This window comes from Eumetopias jubatus, unplaced genomic scaffold (assembly GCF_037043125.1).
Source record: "Eumetopias jubatus isolate StellerSeaLion01/CBP00866 unplaced genomic scaffold, mEumJub1_p1.0 scaffold_16, whole genome shotgun sequence".
Taxonomy (NCBI): Eukaryota; Metazoa; Chordata; class Mammalia; order Carnivora; family Otariidae; genus Eumetopias; species Eumetopias jubatus.
The window spans coordinates 73,854,029-73,873,867 of record NW_028274822.1 but is presented as its reverse complement, the minus strand read 5'-3'; the positions used below and the strand labels follow the sequence as shown (position 1 = coordinate 73,873,867).

Genomic DNA, 19,839 nt, shown 5'->3' with positions numbered 1-19,839 from the left:
TTGGAAGGAAATGCCCACAGTGGGGCGGGGAGACGTGCCATAAGGTGTCGCAGAAGGAGGTGACATTTACAGAGACCACACCAGTCTGGGTTCAGGCTCGTGTGAACTTTCTAACTCAGCGTGATTTCTCCAGGCTGAGAGGTTCCCCGGGCTGGGGACGGGGGATGGAGCACAGGATGCCAGCAAAGCAGGCAGGCGACTGAACTTACAGGGTGGCCTTGGAGGGTGGCCTGGTGCCCCTGGGCGCAGACTCAGCCACCAGCCCCGCAAACTCCCTGCGGGCGCCAGCTCCCAAACATTCCACTGCCATGGCTACCGGCCACCCTGCTGACCTCACCACCCGGACCCCAGAGCTGAAGAGACAGGAGACAGGTGTTCTCTGGGGCCAGGCCCCTGGGGATCAGAGACCTCAGCCTGCCCCACTCTGGAGGGAAACCAGCAACCAGCCAGATTCCAAAGGGGCAAGAGGAAGAGGTCAAAAAATAATCCTTGAGCATAAAAGCTCATTCTCGGTGCTTAAAAAGGGAAGACGAGAAGGTGGGCTGGCTCCCTACATTAAAAGTATTAGTTCTTACTTAGTGAGCATTTATTTATTTTTTTAAAGATTTTATTTATTTATTTGAGAGAGAGAGAGAACATGTGTGCACAAGCAGGGGTAGGGGCAGGCAGAGGGAGAGGGAGAAGCAGGCTCCCCGCTGGGCAGGGACCCCCCCCCCCAATGCGGGGCTCCATCCCAGGACCCTGGGATCATGACCTGAGCCGAAGGGAGACGCTTAATGGACTGACCAACACAGGCGCCCTTACTGAGCACTTATTGTATGCTAGGTACTAAGCTAAGGGTTTTACACATCACTGAAGTTGTCCTCACTACCCCGCCACCCCCATGACCTCCTTTGACCCTCCCTTATTACCACCTATTTACTGGGGCTCAGAGAGGTGGGATCACCTGCCAAAGGCCACACAGCTGATAAGCAGGGGAGCCAGGAGGAAGACCCAAATCTTCACATTTTTTACCAAGAATGACCAAAGCGGGGCCCCCATGTGCTGTCCAAGCTCCCCCTAGGAGGCCCAGTTCAGCCCCCTGGTAGGCACAAGTTGGGGATAGGGAGTGATGAGGCCCAGGGCTCATGTCCCGGCTCCCCCACTCAGAGGCTGGGTGTCCTGTGTCACTCTGGTGTGGCTCTCCAAGCCTCAGTGTTCCCACCTGACAAATGGGAATAACACCCAGACCAAAGAGAGTCCTGAAGAACTACATATCTTCCACCGAGCCCGACGTGGAACAACGCAAAAACGTTAGCATTTAATATCGTCAGCACTGTCCTCACGGCAAGCAGACGAAGAACGGAAGGAACACCGGTGGCCTGGGGAGGCAGGATCAGCAAATCTCCTCTGTAAAGGGCCGGAGAGCCAATGATCTCGGCCATGTGGATCACACGGTCTGTGAGGCAGCTTTTCCATTCATGAAAGTCGCTCTACACGACGCACCAAGGAAGGCACATGTTCCAATTTACAAAATCAGGCAGCGAGCTAGGTCTGTCCCAAGGGCCACAGATGACCAACCCCCTGGTCCGTAGGCTGCAAACGCAGCTGGGGCAGCACATGCCTCCAGAGGGGCTCGGGCAAGCCCAGGCAATGCAGATGCAATTTGCCCCAGTGGGAGGAGCTGGTGTATATTTTGGTTTTGGGCTCCATCCCAGAAGGACCAGTGGGAGGCCTCAGGTCACCAGCCTTTGGTGGGTAAGAGAAAAATGTACAACTCGGGGAAACAAATAGTTCATTAAAAAAAAAAAAAAGCAGCACAAGCATGCACACAGAATCATCTGGCATCTGGTTCTGTTGCCAAGTGAAGACTTAGGGAGAGAAATTCCTGTGTGCCTGGTGCTCTTCTGGGCATTTTGCCTCTAACCACCACCCTGGGGGTAAGACACTATGATTAGCCTCGTTTTACGGAGGGGGAAGGAGAGGCTCAGAGAGGCGAGGTGTCTAGCTCAAGGTCAAAAAGATGATAACTGACCCTGAACTGGGATGGGACCCAGGTCTGTCTGATGCCAGAACCCAAGCTCTTAATCGCTTCCCCGAAACCCTACCCCACCCAGTGCACAACAGACGGAGAAGCTATTTGTCATGTGGCCGCTCAGGGTAGCGACCAGCTCGGACACCTGGCCGCTGGCTCCCAGCCCTGCCCCCCTACCCCTCTACCCCCCACCCCCCGCCCCCAGTGTGGCCCCTGCTCCGGGCTTCCTGCTTGGGAACACACAGGGCCCCTGCCTGGTAAACAATGCAAACAGGACACACACATGCACACACGCGCCCACACACATACAGGCCCACAGGAGATCCTGTCTCCGTTCCTGGGCCAAGAAGCCGCTAGGGGTGGGGCAATGAGCACTGGAGTAGGAGTTCTAGTTCTGCTGATTATCAGCAACGCAGCCCTTGTTGGAGTAGGAGGGTACGGAGATAGATTCCCTAACTTCTCCGTGCCTCAGTTTTCTCATCTGTGAAATGGGGATACTACAGGAGCTGTGAGGATTAAACAAATGACCTGACAGCGCTCGGAACAGGCGCTATGACTGTACCACTGTGGTTTCTCCCCTTTTCTTTGGTTCTCAAACCCCCGTGCCACAGACCCCTGGGTCCTGCACCCAAACATTATGATTGGGAAGTTATGTGATGAGGCCCAGGGAATCTGCCTTTCGCCGAGTGCCGCTCCCCCCCCCCCCCCCGCTGCTCAAGGAAATGTTCCTTAGGGCCCTGGATTGAGCATTCACCCAAGCTAGCCCCCCCGCCCCAGTGGTGCAGGGCAGTGTCAGGACGCAGACCCACATCTAGCTGGTCCTTTGACCCGTTTGTGCCACGGACCCCTTCAGCTGCCCTGTGACACCAATGGGCTCCTTCTGAGAAGAGTGTTGTATTTATTTATTTTTTTTTTTTTTGAGAGAGAAAGAGAGCATGCACAAGCAGCCAGGGTGGGGGGCAGGGGGAGAGGCAGAGGGGGAGGGGAGAGAAAGAATCTTAGGGAGGCTCCACGCCCGGCGTGGAGCCTGACATGGGGCTCGATCCCACAACCCTGAGATCACAACCTGAGCCAAAATCAAAAGAGTCAGCCACTTAACCGACCGAGCCATCCAGGCACCTCAAGAGTGTTTTTAAGTAGAATAAAATACAGAGGATCAAAAGGACCCCAGTTATAGTGAAATCTGGCTAAGGACAGCATTACCAAAAAATGCTCTGATAAAGTAACTTACATGCTCGTTTATTAAAACAATAAATACGATCTAAGGGCAGGCCCCACGACAAACACCAGGTGCATGCAGTGATGAGAAGAGATAACCTGTAGCCACTGGCAAGCAATATAAAGATTCATGTGGTTTCTATCGGTGACCAAGGCCCCGCTGCCTGGATCTGTCACCTACACGGACACCTGGAGGAAATGTTAAATCAGAGTCAATGAAATCCTGATCGAAACTCCCGGGCCCCTCGGAGGCCATCCAAAGACTGTGCCTCCAGGAGCCAGAGAGGGGTACTCCTGTGCCTGGGGAGGGGCCTGGGCAGAGGTCCAACACGAGAGCAGCAGGGAAAAGCTTGAGGGCATAGCCCAGAGCGTGGCTTGGGTGTTTTGACTTGACATAATAAATAAAAGTAGGAGGCAATACGACTCTTAGGAAGAAACATGACCTCCACCCACGCTGGCGACACACGCCAGCACGTGACCTTGGATATGAAAAGTCCGAAGCGAGTGGAGGGTACCAGGGACCAGAGTGAGAGCGACCTTGGCCCCAGACACTGAACACGGCCCTGTAGGGGAGCAGACAAGCTGTGTCTGTTTTAGTCACCAGCGGTGCACAAAGCCCCACGCATACACTCAGCCAGGCTGGGTGTGCACCTGCCTCTGGGCCTCAGCTTCCTCATCCATAAAAATGTGTCCAACAATTCTTATGAGCAAGGCTGCCATCAGGATTCAGGGAGGTGGAGGCTCCACTGAGAAAGAGCAGAGGGCAGGCTTGTCTGTATCCAAACCGCACGCCCCGCACGTTAAAGTTTAGACACCCAGTCTCTGGCCTTCGGGGCCCACCAGCCTGGAAGGCACAGCACGGAGTAACATTGCCTGACCCAGGACTAGGGGAAGGGGCTTCTAATCCTCCACGCTCTGCCCAAGCGCCGTGCCACCAGGACATGCCTCTTCCTTCTCTGAGACTCAGTTTCCCTGCCACTGACTTCCAGAGGGTGGCTGAACTCTGAGGCTCCCTTCCCTGCCCCACACCCAGCTTCAACGGCTAGAACCTTCTTTGATGCAACACCTCAGGGGGTGCTCCACGGAAGATTTCGCTTGAGAAAGGAGCTCAGGGTCAGCATTTTAAAAAGGACAGAAGAGGTCAGTTTCCTTATCTGTAGAATGAGAACAGGCAGCAGCCACCTCCTGGGGCGGTGGGGGGGGAGTAAAATAATACCTCCCAAGTGCTTTACCTATGCCCTGACTCAAGCTGGGCCCCCAGTGCATGCGGCCCAGGATGCCCCCACGCTCCCGGCTCTCAATGACAAGAGCCAGTGAAGGCGACCTTGGACGAGGCTCCTAACCTCTCTGAACCTTAAGACGGAAATCGCTTTTCAGGCTCGTGGGAGGGCTCCACTGCTCAGGGTGACCACAGCAGGTGGCCTGGTAGCAGGCATCCCAGAAACTCTTTAAGGACTGGAAGCCATGGGCGCTCCGGCCACCCACACACTCAAGTCTTGGGAAATCTGTCCGGTTGAGCCAGTCTGGATTTCACCCCACACGGCTCTGACAAATTCCCACGGCAAAGTGGCTCTCTGGCCCAGGAGGAGGGGCTGTTCTGAGCAGGAACACTCCCCAGGGCTGCAGATCGGGCCACTGCAGACTACCGTGGCTTCTCCTAATTGGTCTTCCTTCCTTCCTTGGCCAGCACCCAGCTCACGTGTCCGCCTCAAAGAGAACACGGGAGATGAGGCGAGGGGTGGGGTGGCCCGACAGTGGTTAAGGGCATGGATGGACAGCTCAGGAGGGACCCAGTCCACGTTCAGCTCTGCCAAGGATGGGCCATGAGACCTGGGGCCAGTTCATGGCAACAGCCTCACTGTCCTCATCTGTCAAATGGGCTGAGTGGCCTGCCTTGGAGGGTTGCTGGGATGACTGTTGAGGCAAGTGCTCAGGGCAGGACCCGGCAGGAGGATTCCAGTAAACGCCAGCTATCAAATTATCATCATCTCTAATTAGATATTCTCATTAAACATTCCATGGTATAACCACAATAGACCTGGATGAAACCCTATAAAAACTCATTACCCTGGGGGCGCCAGTCGGTTGAGTGTCTGACTCTTGATTTCGGCTCAGGTCGCGGTCTCAGGGTCGTGGGATCAAGCCCCACACCGGCCTCCACGCTCAGCACAGAGTCTGCTTCTCCCTCTCCCTCTGCTCTTACCCCCTCTTCCTCTCTCTCTCTCTCAAATAAATAAAGCCTTAAAAAAAAAAATTCATTACCCTGCAAGACATCCGAGGTAAATTAAGTGACAGATACATTGGCTGATCCCACGCTGGTAAATATTTGTGTTGGAAAAATACTCTAGAAAGACACACCCTAAAATGCTAACTGGAACTTCATTTATTTCTCCTTTTCTTCCCCCTGAATTTTCTAACTCTCCTACAGGGGATATGTATCAATGGTGTGATACAGAAGAAAAGAAGCGAAAAATGAAACCAGGGTGATTTCTAGGCTTGCTGCATTAATTTGGAGACCTTCAGCCCTGGATTATAGAGCCAGCCTTTCGAGAAAGCCCAGGGCAAGCCCAGAGAGCAGAGTCTGGTCAAGGTCATAGAGCAGGCTAGGCCTGGGCCCAGGTCTCCAGACACCCAGCCTCCTCTCTGCGGGCATCGTGCTGGCTCATTCTCCTAACAAGATTAGGTAGGCTGGCCTCCTGATTAAAAGTCTGGTTCTGGAGTCAGGCTGAGGATCCGGGCAGGGCCAGAGGCTACGTGACCTTGGGCAAGACACTCAACTACTGTGGGCGTCAGTCCCCTCATATGTAAAATGAGAATCAGACTTGCAGCAGTGCCAGATGGTTTCCGTAGGAATTAAATAAAATAATGCATGGAAAGCACTTTGTACTGTTCCTGAAAACAGTCGGTGCTCTGGGTCCTATTGTTATAGTTATCACTATTATTAGTATTTGGAATCTAGTTATGTCATGGAAAATCCTTTGAAGGGCATGGAATAATAACCCAGGAGGCACAGGAAGGAAATTCAGACTTGGGTACTAGGGAGCCATGGCAGGTATCTGAGCAAGAGACGTGCAAGATGACTCTGAGGCTGCCCAAGCCTGGCAGCTAGTGCCCATCTACAGGAGCCTTCTCTGCCAACGTCCTCTGTCGCAGGCTCCACATCCTAGGCCATCCTGCTAGTGCTGTGGAGCAAAACCGGCACAGCTCCCACAAGCCACACCCCCACCATTTCCAGTTCTGTGGGCCTCCTGGGCGCCAGTTGGGCCAGTGAACATCAAGTGATCCACAAGCTAAACCCTCACAACTCTAGAAAAAGTCCTTGTATCCTTCCTAGTTCTAAAATTTACTTAAGTATTCAAGTCACAGGTATCATCTCCATATTTTTTAAAAAACAGAGAAGCTGAAGTCTCTCTGGAGCCAAGTCTCCAACTGCTACTGATGGGTTTGGGGAGGGGCCGCCTGCCCTTCTTTCCAGGGGGTCCCAGTCGAACCTGTATCTGAATGGACATCACACCGAGCCTCTCTCCCACCCTCCCGAACACCCGTCCGCCCCTCTTCCTTCCATCCGCACGCCATTACCCCCACCACAGACCAACTGTGCCCCTGTGGGGACAACTGGCAATGTCTGGAGACAGTTTTTATTGTCACGAGCAGGGGTCATCTCACAAGTAGAGGTGAGGGATGCTGCCAAGCATCCTACGATGTCTAGGTCAGCCCCCCGGACCACACGCATCCTTCTGAAACTTGCGTGGTCCATGCCATGCTAGGTCATGGAGGTATTTCCATGCCAGCACATTGGTTCTGCCATCGGGAAAACACTGTTTGAGCACCTACTGTGTGTGCCCTATAGCCCGGCCAGATGCAGCCTAGCACGGGTCGCATCAGCTAATGACACAACAAAACCCCGCACTCAGAGGGTGCTCATCTTCACATAAAACAAGACCCATATGGATCGTATGGATCGGACTGGATCGTCCCCCCTCCTTTAATTGCTCCAGGGCATCCCCCCACCCCCTCCACAGGGACAGCCCACCATTCAGGGCCAAAGCCTCCCTGCGGGACATTGAGGCTGTTTTCATCTTTGCTGCAACCCACCCCATCACACAGGAACAGGCCTCCCTGTGCCCACGTTGAGAGGTCCCCTAGAGCTCCCTGGAAGCCTGCTAGTCCCTCCTGGAGGTTCGTCAAATCTGCATTTTAACAGACCGCAGGGATTCCCGTGCACCTTAAAACTTGAGCAGCACAGATCTAGGGAACTATGTAAAAAGGGGTCGGCGGGCTGGGGGCCAGCCATCTTCAGATCTCAGCAGCAACTGCCAAAGCGCCCCAAAAGACCCTCCGGCCAGCCGTCCGCAAGGTCCCCCCTTCTGTACCAACTTCGTGTGTCAGACGCTGCTTTTTTGGTCAGGCTGGTGGCTCCTCCCTTTTCCAGCTATGAGGCTGAACAAGGAAGGTGTCGAGACAACCAGAACCCAGGTCTGGTTGTCTCGGCAGAGACCCAGAACCCACCAACACCAGCTGGTGACCTGGGAGAGCCCAGCTCTGGCTCCCAGAATTTGGCCATGCCCCGGGCATCTTCCCTGCCAGCTTCCTGCCCGGCCACTCTGGCTATCGGCACATGACTCAAAGCAGGAAGGCGGAAAGGTTACATACAGTTCACCTAGCAAGGGAAGGAAAGTTCCCGAGGAACAGGCTCTGTGGGCTGGGCATCCGTGACCGCCCCCCGGGGAGGCTGCCCTGTGCCCGTTCATGTCCAGTCACCCAGGACGGAGGAGCAGGCTGGGAGGGACAGGGCAGGCCCGCCCTCGTCGAGCACAAGAGGTAATGTCGGGGTCCTGGTGTGAGGACAGGGCCCGTGCAGGGGTGGGAAAGGGCACCCAAAGGTGCCGGCTGGGGCCCCAGCTTTGACTGACTAGGTGCACATCTTGGCCCCAGGTTCCTCCCCGGAGAGTGGGCTCACACCACTCACTGCAGAGTGGCTGGGAGGAACGGAACATAGGGATCAGCCAACAAACGGGAGCGCTATCAGGAGGCCTGTCTCCCGTCTGCAGCAGGCGCTCTGCTGCTTCCCTCAATTACTCCCTCCTCGCAGCCACCCGCTGAAGTCAACACTGCTGTCCGCCGCACCCGACAGACGAGAACACAGAGTGCAGCGCCTTGCCCTTGATCCAACACTGAGATGTGGTCGTGGGAGTGGTTGCCTGGCACTGACAAGGTCTGCCTTCCCCATCTGAATCCCGCCCCTGTTGAGCTGTGTGGACTTAGGTGAGCCCCTTCACCTCTCTGAGCCTCAGCTTCCAAAGTGGTGCAGCGGGGACATAATCCAGAGATGGGAGATGAGAATCCACCCAGTGAACGGGAGGATGCCATGCCCACCCTCCCCTAGGGCTCCACACTGTCACCCCTCCAAAGATCCAACCCAGGAAGATCTACCATCCGTGGGCATCACAGATCTCTCCTATGCCCTAGGTGCAACAGGGGTGAGGCCATGCAGAGCTGGCAGCCGCCAGAGAGGGAGAGCCACTTGCTCAAGGTCACACAGCCTGCTAAGCAGTGGAGAGCAGGACAGGGAAGCAGGAAGTGGGGTATCAAACCTGAGTGGGGTGCGGGCTGCAGTCGGGGTGGCAGGGGAAGACCAGGTTGGGGCTGGCAGGTGTCTAGAGAGACCAGCAGAAGAAGCAGGTTGACCCGCGGTGGCCAACATTACTCCTGCAGTCTCTTAGCTGTGAGGCCTCTTTGAAGGACCAGTCAGTCCCGGGATGTACCCGCCCCCTCCCCAAAGGCTCCTCCTCCCTCTGGGCCCAGCCTGGTCACCTGCCTGTGGACTATCTGTCTGGGGCATCAGGGCATCTCTCTGTGGCCCCAGCTCAAGTCTTTCAGGCTATGCAGTCTCCCCATGGCCAGGCTCATCCCATCCTCTAGAATCTTCTCTCACCACAGTGGCCAGAGGGTGTAACTAACCATGGAAACCTGACCACAGTCGCTCCCTGGCCTAAACCCTTCCACAAGCCCTCAGCCTCGGCCTGACATTCCAGCCCTTCCCCAGGATTCATAACAGCGACATCCAGATGACATCCAGGGTGAGCCACACGTGGAATTCAATTTTCCAGAAGCCACGTTAAAAAAAAAAAAAAAAAGTCACATGAAAAAGAAAACGGCAAGATGAAATTTGGTTCTAGATTTCATTTCACCCAACCCATCCAAAATGTTACCGTTAATCAATATGAAAATTTAAATAAAGTCAACATAAAATATAAATATCATTTAAAATCAATATAAAAATTAAGATTAATGAGACATTTCCCCTTCTTTTCCCCCTTAGTACTAGGTCTGAAATCTGGGGTGTACATTCAACTTTTCAGTAGGCATATCTGATCTGTATTTAGAGTTCACATAATTTACAGTTGAAAACGTACATTCGCATCCCTAAATAGTTCCGCACTTGCTTAAAAGTTTCCCAGGAATGGAATCAAGTGTCTGTTTTGAGATCTAAATTTAAGTTAAATTGAAATAAAAAACTCAGTTCCTCGGCCGCGCTAGTCACACTGAAAGGGCTCAGCAACCACATGTGGCCTACAGTTCCGTGGGGGGGGGGGGGCGGGAGGACACACGGGCTGATTAAGTCCTTGACGGTGATCGGTCCCCACAGTCCTCTCCCGCCCCCCTTCCAGGCCTGCCCTTGGGGGTGAAACCCCAAGCACATGGGCCACCCATCTCTGCATCTCCGTGATTCACCAGGGCCCTTCCTTGGCACCTCCTGCTTCCTGCCAGTTCCCACTCACAACCCTCCAAAATTCAGCTCCAGGTTCCCCCTCCTGCGACGGCTTCTCTGAAATCCTCTGGCAGGGGTGACATTCCCAGTGCCTCTTCTCACCCCCCTTACTGTAACGTTGGACGGTATTACAACTATCTGGCTCAGCACTGACATTTGGGCAGCATCCCCTGGCCTCTACTCATTAGATGACAGTAGCGCCCCCCTCCCCACGTTGCAACAAGCAAAAATATCTCCAGGCATTGCCAGTGTTCCCTGGGGGCACAATCAACTCTGGTTGAGAACCAGGGCCTGGCACACAGAAGGCACCCAAGCGTGTGCCTGAACACAAGAGGCGTACTCAACTATGCTCAACCCCATGATGCTCGCCTCCTCCAGGAAGCCTTCCGTGATGCTCTAGCCCAGCCAATGCTTCCCCGGGGCTCCTGCAGCCCCCAGGCACTCACCCCCGGAGCAACATCCTCCAAGGGTAGGAATTGGGTCATGTTCAGTGCTATACTTTCAATGCCTAACCTGGGGAATGGTATATAGTAAGTGCTTAATAGATATTTATAGAACTGACCTGAGAAACAGGAATGACTTAGGTTGAAAAAGCCCCTACAGGGTGAGTTTTGCCTGTTTTGGTTCAGGGGGCTCTTTCATCCCTGCAAAGGTGCTAATAACAGTCACAGCTCCATTTACACAGCAAGCGCTGGGCTAAAGATAAATACTCTGCAGGGTTTAGAGAGGGAAACTGAGGCATACACAGGTGAAGGGCTTGCCCTGTCTTCAAATCAATGACTTTGAGGCTTGAAATGCCCAGTTCTTCCTCTTGCTGATTGAAAGAACTTACAAATGGAAGACATTTGTAATACATAAATAACACAAGGTATTTGTAACCAGAATATATAAAGACCTCTTTGAAATCAATAAGAATAGGCAACCCAAGAGAAAATGGGCAAATCTGAAGAGATATACTTCATAGAAGAGATCATCTAAGTGGTCAATAAGCTTATGTAAGAACACTCATTGTCATCCGTCAGGGAAATAAATGCAAATTAAAAGTCTAATATAAGACCACTATACATGTGAATAGCTTTAAAAGAAAAAAAAAAAGAGAACACCAGGTGTTAGCAAGGATGTGATGTAACCAAAATTTTCATGCTCAGGTGACAGGGGAACCTGGCAATTCCCTTTGGGAAAATGGCGTAACAAAGCCAAAAGCTGAACGTGCACCTTTTCTATGACTGAGCAATTCTACTGCTAAGTACACACCCATCAGAAATGCATCTAAACTGTGGCACCTGGGTGGCTCAGTTGGTTAAGCATCCGACTCTTGATTTCAGCTCAGATCATGATCTCAGGGCTGTGAGATCAAGCCCTGCATTGGGCTCAGCGCTCACCCCTGCTTGCGATTCTCTCTCCATCTCCTGCCACCCCTCCTGCTGCTCTCTCAAATAAATAAATCTTAAAAAAAAAAAGAAGTGCATCTAACTGTTCACCAAAGAATACATGCCGAAATGTTCCCAGCAGCACTATTTGCCAAAGCCCCCAACCAGAAACTATGGAAATGCCCATTAACAAAAGAATAAATATGTAAACAAATAAATATATATACACTGAACAGCCAGGCAAAAGAACAAGCCAGAACTTCACACAACAATCTGGATGAAGCTCACAGATTTATGCTGAGAAAAAAAAAAAAAATACAAAAGAGAGCATCTGTGTTTTTATGTATGTAAAGTACTTTATACGTCTATAAAGTACAAAGACAGGGAAAATTAACTTCTAATAGGAGATTTAAGGACAGCGGCTACCCTTTGGGGAGGGCTGACTGGAGGGGGTACCAGGCCTATGCTTTTTTTCTTGATCTGGCGCCACCACACCTTTCGAAAACTCATCAATCCGTCCACTTACGATGTATGCACCTTTCTGTACGTATGATAGACTTCAATAAGAATAGTCTTAAAGAGCCACACTTTGGCCAACGCTGAGGAATGGTGGTGCTGGCCGGGTACCCTCCCACGCACGCACCTTCCCATCTGCTACAGATGAACACACAGGACTCCATTCATTCCTTTTATCGACAGCCGCCAAGCAGGCACTCTCCCGGGGCCAGGCTTGGTGCCGGGCCCTGGGAACAGAAACATTAACAGAGCCAAAGCCTCCGATCGTGCCACCCACAGCCCAGTTCCTGGCACACACCCCCGCCCCAAACCCACACTCAATAAAGGAGTAGCCAGGCTGGGTTGGCTTCTGATGAGAGACCAAGGAGGTGATGTCTGCTTGTCTTCTTCTCTCTCTGTCCCCCCTCAGGGAATGTTTTCAGGCTTTTTCCTTCCTGACGCTGGACCAAACCTGAACATGCTGGCACAGGTAGCGAGAGATTCCTACTGGATTAACACCTCCAGCCCAAAATTCAGTCCTCAACACTGTACTCTGGCAAGAACCGTCTCCTCGTCACCCCCACTTGAGCACTGAGTTGGCACCTCAAATTTAACACACCCAAAGCTGATCTCCTGGCTTTCCCCCCAAATACACTCCACCCTTACTCAGTGGCAGCGTACTATGCTCAGGCCCAACGGCTCGAAGGCAGCCAAAAGCAAGACTCTCCCCTTGCTCTCCCACCCCAACCCAACCCAGCAGCAACTCCCGCCGCCTTCACCTTCAAGACGCAGCCATGCAACCAATTCATGGCTGTGTCACCAAAGGCACAGGTAGCAGAAGAAAAAAGAAACAGATTAACTTCATGAAAATTAAACATTTTGTGCATCAAAAGACACTATCAATACAGTAAAAAGAACCCACATGGGGCGCTTGGTGGCTCAGATGGTTGGGCGTCTTGTCTTCAGCTCAGGTCATGATCCCGGGATCCTGGGATCGGGCCCCGCATCGGGCTCCCTGCTAGGTGGGGAGGCCGCTTCTCCCTCTGACTCTGCCTCTCTCTCTGACTCTCATGAATAAATAAACAAAACAATTAAAAAGAAAAAAAGACAACCCACAGGAGGAAATATTTGCAAATCCCGTATTTCATGAGGGATTAATAACCAGGATATATAAGGAACTTCTGAAACTTAAAGGAACTTCTGAAACTTAGAAACAAAACACCAAACCACGTGATTCAAAAATGGGCAAAGGACTTTAACAGACATTTCTCCAAAGAAGATCTACAAATGGCCAACAAGCACATAGAAAGATGGCTCAATATCGGCTCAATATCGCTGACCAACGGGCAAATGCAAATCAAAGCTGCAAAGAGAAAACACCTCACAGGAACAATGTGAATACCTCCCCCTCCCACCTGGTCCCCCTGCCTCCACCCCTGCAACTCTCCAACGGTACCCATGTCAAGGCTTCCTGCTATCCTTAAGGTACAATTTTTTTCTTTTTTTTAGGAGAGGGAAAGAGAGAGAAGGGGGGAGGGGGAGAGGGAGAGAAAGACTCTTAAGCAGGCTTCATGCCCAGTGTGGAACCAGAGGCAGGACTGGATCTCATGACTCTGAGATCATGACCTGAGCCAAAATTAAGAGTGGGACTCTTACCATCTCAGCCACTCAGGAGCCCCAGGATGCAATTCTCCACATGGCTTATGGGGGCCTCATGATCAGCCCCCTGTGCTCCAGACAAATGAATAGATGCCAACCCAATAGATGCCACACACCCCTGATTTTCCTAACCACCTTCCCAGTATCTAAGACTCCAGGTATGGGCATGTGCCTAGGCCTGGACAGTTACAGTGTCCTGTTTCCAGGCCACAGTGTTAGTTCAGGAATGGATACATAACTCATTCTAGGTCAATGAAAGTCAGCTTGAGACTTCAGCAGGAACTTCTGGGGAGGCTAAGCAAGTAGGGTGTGGGGTTGGAGGTACAGAGACATCTCTGGTCACGACCTGTGGAGACTGCCTGGGAAGCCAACCCAAGACGATGGAGCCAAGAGATGGAGACATGACTCCCTGATATTAGTTGGGCTCCTGGATCCAGCCACACCTGAAGCCATCCCTACCCCTCTACTTTTTAGTTACATGAGCCAATAAATGTACTTTTTTTTGCTTAATTCCGTGGGAGCTGGGTTTCTGTCTTTGTCAATCAAGAGTCCTATCTACTAGGTACCTATGTACCCTCTCCCCAACTTTACCTTGGCTTGTTTGTTATTACCTAAGCTCAAGCATCACCTTTTCCAGGAAACCTTCCATGAACACGCAGATTAAACACCTCCTATGTCTCACAGTCCCCTCTGCCTATCCTTCACCATTCTCTGTAGTAATTGTTGCTTGTCCCTTCATCTCCCACACTTGACTATGGAGAGCTCATGGGCTGAGGGGCCCTGCAGGTAAAAATTTTTCTCTTTTGTATTCCCATCCTTAACACAGAGGCTGGCACACCCTCAGGCATTCATATTTTATTTTTCGAGCTCACTTTGTTGATCAGTAAGTGTCCTCAGGTATCAGGAAGTGGTGAAAGAATGGGTTTTGCAGGAAGATGGACCTGAGTTTGAATTTTCCGCCTATTAGCTTTGTGACCTTAGGTAAGTCACTTAGCCTCTCTGAGCCTCACTTTCTTATCTGTAAAAGGCAAACAGCAACCAAGCACACATAAAGGCCTTAATACCATATTGGAGGAAAGTAAATGCTCAATGAATGGTAGTGTCTGCCTCCACTTTTCTCGCCAGGGTAGAAATCCTGCCTCTCCCTTTTATTTCTGCTCTGTCACTGGCGTGGGTAGCTGTCAAACTACCTGCCAAGCATGCATTCTCTAATCTTCTGGGATCAGTCCTTGTGACGTGGATGGGACTGATCCCATGCCCAGGATCAGCGACGGAGGGCTGGCCAATAAAAGGGTACAGACATTCACAGGTGGGCATGATACCCCAGGTGGGTGAAGAGGAGTCAATCCCAGGATTTGCAAGAATTACTAGAGAAATGGCTCTCTTGCAGCCAAGACCGCTAATGTTAGGAGGATGTATGCCCGGAAGCGTTACTGGGGAGAGGGTGCCTGAGAATGAAGCTACCACCGAAGAAAGCCCATCTAAGAGACACGTCCTGGCACACTGGAGCACCTGGATCCAGCTATACCTGAAGGTGATCACCTCCGGACTTTCCATTTACCTGACCCAATAAATACAGATACACAATAGGCTCTTTTGACCTCTGCACGTGTACCACTCTGTGGTCTTCTCCCAGGCCCCAGAATGATTTTTCTTTTTTTACTGTTTTGATAAGACTAAGCAAAACCAATCTCCAAAGTCTTATACGAGGACTCAGGGTGATGGCTGGACCCAGCTAACCACTGGCACTTCTGCCCCAAGGGCATGGAAATGGGTTTTCTAGGTGGGAAGCCAACTCCTACAAAAAGGTCATGTTGTCCCCATGTATTTTTTTTGGCTTACAAAAGAGTCAGGTTGTTCCCATATATTTTGCTCAGAAAGTCTTTGGCTAACTTCCCCCTTCCCCCGCTCCCAGTTGCAGTTTATGGCTTTTTTGATTGCATTACCTTCCACTTCTTTGTTGTGGAGGTTTTGCAATGGCCGATGGCCAAAGAGCGGAAAGGCCTGACCAAGAACAAAGCAAGCAAGTAATAACCATTTGCGGGAGGTAATGTCCCCAGATAAGAAGGCCTACACCTCTTTTTATGGTTCATCCAAGCGGCATTCGGCTTTCATCCCCCGTTGATACTGTGGGTGGACATGTGGGTCTGGACAGAGGTGGGATGGGGGGGGGTTAGAAGCACAACTGCAGGCTTGGTTCTGGGGCCATTCCTACCTGGGCACCTAGTTTACCGAAGCATTAACCTGCCCCTGTTTCCATCTCAAACAAACACAGCCCGGGACTAGGAGAGTTTCCTACCTCACTTACTCCCAAAGCAGGCAGAAGAGCCAGGGTTTCAAAGTCCTCGAGAACTGTTCAGAACAAGAACACTTAACAAATCGAAAGCCATGAGGAAGAAGGGGCAGCTCCTCACACTTCACTGTCTTCTGGGGGCGGGGGACTCCAGACTTGGAGTGAGTCAACAGCCTTTTCCTACGGAAAAACCGTTTGGGTTCCGAGGACGCGGGGGACCTTGCTGGAAAGTATTTCTATCTGCAGACTTGCCTGGACATCACCAGGAAGAGGGTCAGGTGGGGAGACAGTCCCTGAACTTCTCTGAGCCTTTTTCCTCATCTGTGAAATGGGTGAACAACATAATCCTTATTGCTGTGAATCACCGAGCACCTTTATGCATCGGGCACCAGAAAACCTTATCTATCTTCTTCCTGGCAACCCAAGAGATGCTCATGACTGTGATCTCCGTTTTACAGGTGAGGAAGCCGAGGCCCAGAGAGGGGAAGTAACTGGCCCAAGGTCTCATAGCTTGGGCACCAGCCAGCTAGCATTCTGACTCCCATGTGTCTGACTCAGAAAGCCCCATCTTCCCATAGTATCAGGGCTCCTCTCGATGCCTGCCTCACGTCACTGTGAGGTTTCAGTGACACGACACGCAAAAAGATAAACGTGCACCTGTTTGCTCAGGAACGGGCGAGTCTTAGCTATTCAGGGATCTGGGAACTGAATGGTGGGAGGCAGATGCAGCTCCCTGGAGTCCTCATTACCCCCTTCATCTGGGCTTTCTGTCCCCAGCCCCCAGTGGAGAAGGTCCCCAAAGAGCAGAGCTGGGCGAAATGATAGTAAGTAAGCAATCACCTTTCCAATGAAGGAGCACACCCCTGGGCGTTCTCACCCTCTAGAACGTGGGCTCCTGACCACGCGTCTGGCTGTGCCCATCACTCCCTGCCACCATCCCAGCCCCACTAGGAACCTGCCACCCACTGGCAGCCCCAAGAAGTCAGATTTGGAGAAGTCCATGGATCAGCACAGGAAACGGACGTTCAAGTAACTGGATAATGGGCAGAATGAAAGGAGATAGCCGGATCAGGGGAATAGGTGAGTCATGTGACCAAGGAGGTCAGAGGAAGGAGCTGTGGATTCTGGCTGGCGTGGGGCAGGGCATGGGGAGGGTCAGGCAGGAATCTGAGAAGGATGTGCAGCACGGGAACAGGTGCAGAGGATGGGCGAGGGGTGCCGGGGAAGGAAGGAGCTTGAGCAGAGAGGCCCAGAGGTGTCCAAGCGCACTGGGAATCAAGAATGGCAAAGGATTCACTGTAAGCACAACAGTGTCAAGGTCACGGTGGGGTTAAATGTTAAAGGTAATAAAAATAACAATAGCAAGAGTAGTTATAATAGCAAACATGCACGTACTGCCTGCTTACTTTGTGCCCAGACACTGTTCTAGGCGCTTTATGTGTACTAAGTCCAATTGATCCTCACAACCGATCTATCAGAACGGTGCGGTTATTATCCCATTTTATAGATGAGGAAACTGAGGCACAAAGCGGTTAAAGTCCTTGCCTGAGAGCTCACAGAACGCGTGTGGTGGAGCAGGTTTTTGCTCCTACACTGTCTGGTTTTTAGAGTATGCTTAAAACCCACTTTGGAAAGCGGGTTCCCAGACCACATTGGCAGCACCTCGGCACCCATTAGAAATGCAAATTCTTGGTCCCCTTCCAGACCTGCTGAATGGATTGGATGGAGTAGATTCTGGGTATGGGGTAAGCTGTGTTGAACAAGCCTTCCAGGGGATGCTGCTGCTCGCTTAAAGGTACCGCCCTACATTGCCCTACACCTGCTCAAGAGGGGAGGGAGGTAGGAGAGGAAGGCGGTAGCCAGATCTCGGGGCCTTGAGTGCCATGAGGGGGGCTCCCCCCACTCCTTTGTAGGCAATAGGGAGCTAGTGAAGGCTTTTGAGGGTGGAATCCATGTCTTCTCTTTTGAGGTTTTCCAGCTAAGTCACAGAAGACCTTCTGTGATATAATGGTACCCTCGTGATCCAGGGCAACATCTAAACAGAGGACCGAGTGAGGTTCCCAAGGCCAAGGCAGCCACTGCCCCTGCCTGACAGCAAGCACAGTGAGGTCAGTGACCTCTGACCCCACCGAGCAGACCCCCTCTGCCATTCTCAGGATCCTTGTGCTTCAAGCCCTTGGAGGGTAAAGTAGAGACCCTGAGGGATCTCAGGGGAGGAACTTGCCCAGACTCCCCCAGCAGGTGGGTGACGGCGAGCCAGCCTCAAACCCCAGTGCCCCCACCTCCTAGGAGGGGGTGTTCACGGGACACCCACAGAGGGCCACAAGAGGACCTACCAGCTAAACGTTCTCCCTGTGCTGCATCCACCTTGGGGAACCCAGACCTGTTCTGTACTCCAAATGTTTTCATGACCTGAGCAAATCACCTCCACTCTCTGAGCCCTCTAAGAAAGAGGCTGAACTCATTTTCTAATATTGCTGTTCTCCCCCAGATTAGCCAACAAAAGTGCACTGCCGACCTACTGTGTGCACCAGTGGGGCTGTGAACACAGCGTGGGGCCCGCCCAGGGTCACTGAGACAGCAGAAAAGGCAATGACCCCCGGGGCCAGGCACCTGCTGTGGGCGGACTCAGGGGGAGTCCCCGGAGGCAGGGTAACCAATACCTCCGCCCCAGGTGACAGCCCCCTGCTGAGCCCCCAAACCAAGTTAAACCCCAAGCTGCACTCTGCCCACTCGCTGCCAACCCAGGCTTCCTGTCGCCTCCCCGACAGCTGCGGGGCCTGCCCTCTGCACCCCCACCCCTGCCCTGCCCCCATCCCCTGTGCCTGCACTCCCGGGGCCCCAGGGGCCGGGCTGCTGTGTGGGGAGGGGGTGGACTCAGAATCCCTGCAGTGCTGTGCTGCCTCCGCTGGCCTCCAGACCTCCCTGGGCCTCTACCTCCCTGCCGGGAATCCACACACCACCTACTTTCACGCTGTCTCCAGGAGGGTGGTGGCGGAGTCCCCTGGATCTGTGAGGGTTCGGTTCCGAAGGTCCTGGGGGCAGGATGTCACTCACAGCCACAGGAAGTGGGACAGAGAGTTTCTAATGAGATAAAGGAAGAGCTGGGGTGGGGGGGGTGGAGGGGAAGTAGTGCAGGTGGGGGAGGGAGAAGGCAGACAAACAGATGGAGAGAGCCAGCCAGCCAGAGATAGAGACAGCGATGGGGGAGACCGAGTCAGGGAAACCTGAACAGAGGGAGATAGGGATGGGAAGGAGACCGGGAGAGACAAAAATAGAGACCCAGCCAGACGCAGGGAGCAGGAGCTAGATGGGGGAGCCTGGGAACCTCAGCTCCGTGTCCTTCCCCACCCCCCTCGGGTCAAGGCTCCTGGGGCTTCAGGGAGGAGCCAAACCTTAAGAGCAAGGTCAGGTAGCAGCCTGGCCCCCTGGGAGCCCCCCCCCACTTGCGGGGCTGCCCAAATTCCCACCTGCTGAGGGCCACCTTCCCAAATACTCTCACCTGTTTCCTATTTTTGTTCAGTGAACTCAATATTGCTATAACATTTTCCAAAGGAAACCAGAACCCACCGGCTTAAATGAAAAACACTCCTTAATTAAAAAGAAACTGCAAAAATAAATGCAAAGGAAGGGATCTTTAAGCCTCCTAGCTGGGGGTGGCCACCCAGGGAGCCCAGGCGGAGGGGTGGAGGGGGAGCCCAGAAGGGGTGTGCTCTGTGTTAAACAACAGGAGCCGGGGAGAAGTACTAAGTTAGCACCCAGCGGTGACTCCTCTGGGAGCCCACAAAGGATAGAGGGAGACCTGGAGAGGAAAACTCTTTCTCCAGGGGGAAGCCCAGGTCCTCCAGGGTAGCAACTGGACCCTGTGTTGTGACTCGACTCCTGCTGACCTCTAATTTTAACACCCTACTCCACCCCCACCCGCACATACCAACTTCCGGAAGCCATAAATTCAAGCAGACCTACCAGGCCATGGGCGTCACAGAGCTCTGAACTTTTGCACCCGTGGTTCCTAACC

At 52.6% G+C, this 19,839-nt stretch overlaps 1 protein-coding gene across 7 annotated transcripts in view; it reads right to left on the bottom strand.

The window, feature by feature from the left end:
* TPST2 (tyrosylprotein sulfotransferase 2) overlaps positions 1 to 19,839 on the bottom strand; it is a 47,467-nt gene that overhangs the window by 20,427 nt on the left and 7,201 nt on the right. The window contains exon 1 of one of the 7 annotated variants that reach the window (XM_088019661.1): positions 18,789 to 18,918. The exons of 2 other annotated variants lie outside the window; for them this stretch is intronic. The gene's annotated coding sequence lies outside the window, so the exon portion shown is untranslated. Of the gene's footprint in view, positions 1 to 18,788; positions 18,919 to 19,839 lie in introns of those variants that run through there. 4 more of the 7 variants (XM_028124591.2, XM_088019664.1, XM_088019663.1 and 1 more) reach the window with 4 other exon arrangements.